This window comes from Haliaeetus albicilla, chromosome 16 (genome assembly GCF_947461875.1).
Source record: "Haliaeetus albicilla chromosome 16, bHalAlb1.1, whole genome shotgun sequence".
NCBI lineage: Eukaryota > Metazoa > Chordata > Aves > Accipitriformes > Accipitridae > Haliaeetus > Haliaeetus albicilla.
The window spans coordinates 29,531,537-29,538,456 of NC_091498.1; the positions used below are offsets into that span (position 1 = coordinate 29,531,537).

General features: G+C 54.2%; 1 long non-coding RNA gene across 1 annotated transcript; it reads right to left on the reverse strand.

Annotated features, from left to right (window-relative positions):
* LOC138689340 (uncharacterized) lies at window positions 1-3,263 on the reverse strand. The gene is made up of 3 exons (XR_011328229.1): window positions 3,143-3,263; window positions 2,971-3,050; window positions 1-1,229 (listed from the first exon to the last, which is right to left on the reverse strand). It is a non-coding gene; the product is annotated as an uncharacterized lncRNA (long non-coding RNA).
* Window positions 3,264-6,920: the final 3,657 nt, after the last annotated feature.

Below are 6,920 nucleotides of genomic sequence, written 5' to 3' on the forward strand. Positions count from 1 at the left end.
CAAACTATGCTCTTCCTAGGCCAAGGTGATGTTAAGACCATAGAAAATGTCATACTTTGGAAAGAAAGCATCTCTGATGTAGCTGTTAATCAAAACTGACATTCATGTTTTATTTCGACTTTTTTACTTTAATCCCTCTGAAATGTAATACACAGAGAGATGATTCCTTTTTTTTTTTCCCCCAAGAAGCATCATCCACAGCTTAAGGTTGTAAATCTGAGCAATTTAGAAAACACAAACGAAAATTAGCCAACAAAAGAAATTCAATTGAGTTAAATAAGAGGCTATTATCATACCTTGCATTCTCTTCTGTCACTAGCTGTAGCTCTCGGTGGAGAGCTAGTCAGGTAAGAACTAACCAGAGGGGACAAAACAGCTACTGCTGACATTACACACTATTCCAGACACAGCAAAAAGAATATAAAGTAAATAGTATACAAAGATGTAACTCTAGGATCATGTGTTTCCCCAAAGATATGCTATTCCACACTCATTTTTAATCAAATTGAGCTGCACCGCAAGTAAGTAAAAAAATACCAGTTGCCACAAGCACATCAAATTAAGTATAAATATTTCTGAAGACTTCTCTAAGACTATAATTTCATCTTTCAAGGTTTTCAGTTCTTCACTTCTTTTTCTGATTTATGGATCAAGTAGACCAGACTCCCCAAAGCTTGTCACCCTGCATCATTATTTATATTTTTACCAATCTAGTATAACTGCGCCAGATTCGAAACGGTAGCACTCTGGATCCACTCATTTGGCACACACATAAAAGTGCACACGCACACACACAAGGCAAAAGGTGGTAGAAAACCCAGGCAATATGAGTTTATTTGATTGTAGTCATTAGTGCTATACATTACAGGTTCAATCCTGCTCCCTTTGATGTTGATGGTAATACTTCCATTGAATTCATGTGCTCTGAAAAATGCCTGAGTTTTGCAAATTTATCATTTTGTCATCTATGCTTCAGGTCAAAATTATAATCCAGTGTTTTAGACTTGGGTTTGAGCCAAATGATTTTTACTAAATGTTCAAAGAACGCATACTTGTCCTTCAGAGAGGTGCCAATCCACTTTACAACCAAGGAGTAAAACGGCTGAGGTTTTCAAGACGGTTTGAGGGATGGAAACATCTTGCAGGTGACTACAGCAATCTCAGCTTCCAGGGTCTCACTGCAGCAAACAGCAAGGCTCTCCTCTTGCTGGGGGCACAACGCTGCCCACCTGCTTAGAAAGAGTTGGGAAAGTCATTTGCAAAACATCAGAAGTGAAGGAGACTTTCTGGGATTGTTCGTGCTACTGAACTGCAGCTCTTTCAGTGAAATATCCTAAATCCGAATCATTTACATTATCCACTCCACTGCTTTAAGTGAAGCATGTTTCTTTCTCTCCTCATTCTCACCTTCTCTTGGCCCCGGTGGAGAACACTGCATGGTGAGAAACGTTAGGTAGTAAAAGGTAAGTTCTTCTGGTCATAGTGGTTGTTCAACCAACAGCAATATTCAAGAAGTTCTGAAACAAGGCAGATGAGCTTCCCCAAAATGGGACTTGATTTTAAGGCAACAGAAAGGATGAGAGAACATGGAAACAATTTAGGTGGGCGTCAGATGTCGATAGGACTTTGATTTTGAAAGCCTCTCCTTCTGTCCCAAGTTAATGTACCAAGAACTGGGACCTTAAAGAAGGCGAGGATATTACAGGGGAGCCAGGCGCCTGATTTACTGAAGAAATGACCCCTAGAACTGCCACTGGCTTAAATTGGGGTCAAGAAGTGCTGAGCATCCCCAAAAATCTGGCCCCAGAGGTTATTTGCACCGCTTTTACTCGGAGGGTGTGTCACAGAGATGCAGCAAGCAGATTTACCACTTCCAGGCAGGTGGAGAAAGAGCAGACAGGGCAGTGGACTGAAACGAGAAATGCAGTGTGTGGCTGGATAGACTCGGCTCTGGGCGAGCTGGAGAACTGATGGTGGAGACAGTGACAACAAATGTGCCAGATATCATTTGTATGTAGACCAGAGTCCCCAAATAAGCTTCTATCATCACACCTTTTTACTGCACAGAAGAGCGCACAGGGATGCGTGTTGATCTCTGCAGCTACCTCTCTCTGGAGCCTATGCGTTTAGCCAGGAAGCAAATCTGCCTCCATGGAGCTACCCCACCAGCCCAGCCTATCTGATAGTTTGGATCACGATTACTAATGCATCTTTTCTGCCAGAGGGAGACAAAAAAACCTGTAAGACGACGACACCTAAGACATTCCTGAAATAGCTTTTCTGCAGCATATATGATACTGATTTAGTGACGCTTATCGGGAATTATGCAAGGTAGTCTGCAAAATTTGATTAGGGCTTTGCCACTAATGAATAACTCAGCATAGGGATCATTCCAGTAAACTGTCTGTCCCCCCACCCCAAGCACACCACCACATCAGCAATCTGCCCCATTACAGCAACCCAACAGCTGCTGACTTCAGTGGGAGCAGAACTGAACCTATAATCACTACGAAACATCTCCCTGTGTTTTTTGTTTTGCAATATTTGTAAAAAGAGAGATGAAAAATAGTAACACCGTGCTTCAAAAACTACCACCAATATCCAATTCTACAACAAGCTTCTAACGGTATTTATAATGTGCCTTTAAATTGCCTTGCGATACTACACAGAGCAAGTGTCAGTTTGGGGAATGGCGAAAATGTTCCTTTCCTACCTTGTAAATTGAGTTTAAATGCTCTATGTGGCTAAGATGTGCTTTTTCGTAGCTCACTAATCCATATCAAACACCAGCATCTATGTCGGTCATTTTCATGCTGATGTGTTACCAAATGCATACTGTCAGCTGAGGACTCTGGGTTAACAGTGCCTAGCAAAAGAGAAACTGTAGCTGCCGGTTTTAAAATCAAAATATTTTCCACTGAAACATTCTCACTTTGAGGACATGAGTGCTTAAAGACATTGTCTATTCACCTTGATGCTGTCTGTCAAGCTTCCTTTGGTGCCTCTCCTTCCACCGGCGCATTTCTGGCACGGCCAAACATGAAGTTACCCTTGATGAAGAAAGAAACAAAACCAGCCCTCGTTTCCTTCCTTTTTCTTCCCCTGTCCTCAGCCCTGTCGCCTCCCCTCTCCACTTTCTCACCTCCACTGTCCAGGCTGAACTTGGGCTAATGCCCATCAGCTCTAGAAGGCGCCTGCGGTCTGTCCCTGCCTGTCCGCTCCCACCAGCGATGCCTCCTCACCTCAGGACACCCCGGCCGGCCTCACCCTCCCTCCCGCCCAGCCTCGCGCCTCTCCCCAGCTTGGTGATGGTTCCCCCCACGCAAATCCCCTGCGAGCTTTGCTCCTTCAAATCCCTCCCTCCGCAGGCCCCACACAGCGGGCCTGCATTTTGGGTGGGTGGAAAGGAGGGAGAGCCGCCCCGCGGCCCTGCCGCTCCTCCGGGCGCTGGAGCTCAGCACCCGCTTCTCCAGCGATTCCTCAGAGGAGCAGCTCACCCATAAGCACTCATCCGACCAAGGGAGACGGCCCGGGAGCCTCTCGGATCCATCCCGAAGATGGGCGGCTTTGTACCGGGCCCTGTGGGCGCACATCCCAAGGGGACAACATGGCGGGCGGCTGCGCCGCCACAGGAGCTGGGTCGTACCAGGGGCCGCTCTCCTCACAGGAGCTGGGCCGCTCTCCTCACCGGAGCCCGCGGGGACCTCATCAAGGGGGGGTGGGCACCTCCTGCCTCGTTAGCAGGACATAATTAAGAGGCAGCGGTGAAGGAAAGCAGGTGACAGGCACGAAGAGCCAAGGTGGAAGCACCCAGGGTTGGAAGCCACGGCCAGCGGGACGCCGCTCCCGCCCAACCCCACCCGTTTGCGCCGGTTTAATCCGCTCGGGGCCGTGTCGCCCCCACCGGAGCGGGGTGTATTTTTGGGGGGGGGGGGGGCGTGCTGCGCGGCTTTTCGAAAGATTACGGCGGGCGGCGGCAGGCGAGGAATGCGCGCCCCCGCGCAACGGGGGCCGCGCACCCGCGCGTCCCCGGCATGGGTGGCGGGCCGGGCCGGGCCGGGCCGAGCCGTCCGCCCTTTTTGTCAGCGGCGGCGGCGGGATGACATCATGAGAAAGTGCCGGCCGGGAGCGGCGATCCCCGGCAGCGGGCGCCGCGGGGAGGGGAGGGGAAAGGCGGGGAAGGGGAGAGGCGGGCAGGAAGGAAGCGCCGTCGGAAGCCCCCGGGGGCGATGGAACGGCGGCGGCGGCGGCCTTCCCCCCCCCCCCCCATCCTCCTCCTCCTCCCCCTCCTCCTCTTCTTCTTCCCCGGGAGCGTCCGCCGCGGGCTGGGCGCGTTAGGCAGCGGGGCAGGAGGCGGCACGCCCGTTAAGCACGCACCCCCCCCCCCCCCCCCCGCCTTGGGGGGGACGGGCGGGGAACGGCGTAGGCAACGCCGGGGCTCCGGTCGGTGCCGCTGCTGTGGCGGTGCCGGGTGGGAGCCCGTTAAGGGAAGCCGGTACGGCGGGGCAGGCCGGAGGGCGGCTCAGGGCAGGTAGCGGGACCTGCCCGCCCCGAGCCCGGGCAGGTGCGGTGAGCAGAGGCGGAGCCCGGAGCCGTCACCGGGACGAGCGTGGCGAGGCGGGGGGGGGACACGGGACGGGACGAACACCGGCCCCGTCGGCGGCGGCTGTGGTACTGGAGACCCGAGTCGTCGTCCCCCCCCTTTTGTCTCGGCATTGGACCGGGCGAGCCCCCTCGCGCCGAGATCTGCCCTGATCCGCCTGGTAACAACCCGGCGCCCCCATTGGCTCACGCTAATGGCCGCTTCCTGCGGCCGCGCCGCCCCGCCGGGGGCTCCCCCGGGCCCGGGGCCAGCGCCGCTCCCCGCCGCCGGGGGGGGGGGGGGAAGCTTTTATGAATGAAACACCGGCCTCGTTGCTGGAAGAGTAAAGGCGGGGAGGGGGGGGGAACCCTCACCAAGCCCACCCTAACCGGGAGGCACTGGGAGGGCGAGGATGCCGGCGGCGTGGGCGATGCGCCGGGCTGGGAGAGAGGATCCGTGGTCCCGGGCAGGGCGATGTGGTCAGGAGGAAATGTTTGGAGGCAAAGAAGCGGCATCAGCCAGGGGGACCGGCTCCCCCCCGCCCCCCCGAGGGCTTTGCCTGCACCCCCAAACCAGCTGCTCCCCAGAACGGTGGCAGGGAAGTCAATTAAATAGGATCCCCCCAAGTTGTGCGTCACGGGCAGGCCGAATTCCGGTCCGGGAGTGCGGGGTCATGGCGTGTTTCTTCATTAAAAATTAAAACCTCCCCGGCCAACTGAAGTTGTGAAAACAGAAGTGCGTGTCCTGCGTATGCAGCACAATAGGCAGGCGGAGGGACGCAGGCAGGGGACGGCTGCCGCGCTGAGAAACCGTCCAGATTCGCCCCACGGGCTGCGGCGAGCAAGGGGAACCGAGATCCCCGGGGTCTCCGACATCCTCCTGAGAGACGAAGACAAAATGGAGACAAATGGTCGAGCGAACGGGTAAACTGAGAAAGATGGGCAGATATGTCACGCAAAGAGATTACGTAAACACGCAACTGTGCAACAACATGCCCTGTGATCTTTGGCACTGCTTTCCCCGCAGGTCATGCAAGAGAGATGCTGTATGACTCTACGGCATGTCCACCACGGCATGGCCTCCACGGCCAGGAGACCCTTCCACTGCCCCGACGCCTGCCGGCGATGCTGCCGCGAGCGCCGTACCACCGGTAGGTATCCCCGCCATCGGTGCCGCACGCAGGTGATGCTAAAGCGCCGAGGCTGAGGTTAAATCCGAGTGCTCGGGTTTTGAGGAGTGGGCAGGCAGAAGGCAGCGTGAACCCCAGTTTACGGCCTTCCCGCTCCTCCCAGTTCCACTTTGGTGCAGGACAAGTCGTTTCTCCCGTCTGGTGGTACATTGCCTTCACCGCCGGGATTCTCCGGCAGGCCCCAAGCTCCCCTGTCAGCCCCTGGAAAAGTGAGGAGTTTAAAAGAAACTCTTTTTTTTTAATTAGAAACAAAGCAAAGCAAAGTGTTTTCAGGTACAAGCAGTTCAGCCAGGGAATGGGAGTTATTTACGGTGGGGCCCCGCTGTTGCACGTCACGCGTGGACAGGCTGTCCTGGCGGCGCGGCGTGTCGGATGAGGCCCCAGCAGGCTCCGGCGGCTGCCGGTACCTCCCTCCTTTCCTCCCCCCCCAATTCATCTCCCTGTAGGTGCTGGAGGAAGCTCTGGCCACCATTTTGCTGCTCTGCTGGGATATTTTTTCTGGGTGGCTGTGAGCGGTGGGGGTGGGGTGCCGAGTGCGGCCTGCCCGGCGTGCGCTGCCGCCGACTGCGGCTCAGATTAGCTGTTGTCCTGTCCCCTGCCACCTCTGTGCCCCTTTTGGGGGGTAAAAACCTTAAAGTGAAAGGAAAGAGGTGTAAAAAAAAAAAAAAGAAGAGGGAGAGAAGGAAAAAAGCACCGTCTTGACAGAGGTGGGGGAGACCCCAATTCCTTTAAAATTCTGGCGTGCAGCAAAACCATCTAGGCTGGGAAAAAAATAGGACTGAGGAAACGGGAGAAAGCTTTTTTCCCTTGGGAATCAACTACAAAGACTGGGCGTTGAGGTTGGGAGCGCGCCTGTCGAAACGACAGATATCGCAGGTATGCGTCGGCAATAATAATAATTGATAAGGAAGAGCGACGCACCGGTACTGCCCTGCTCCCCCTCCTCGGCGCCCCCAGTAAAATAATACCAACCAAGTCTCCTTGTATTTATATCCCTGCGTGTCTGTGTGTGGCCTAGCCCCATTCATCATTTGGCTCCCACTGCAGAACTCGCTCCATTTTTAAAATTATGCATGATACACTGAAGAGACAATTTGGGTTTCCCCCACCTCTCCCTTGCCCTTGAAGAAAGCAAGCCCTTGTCTCATT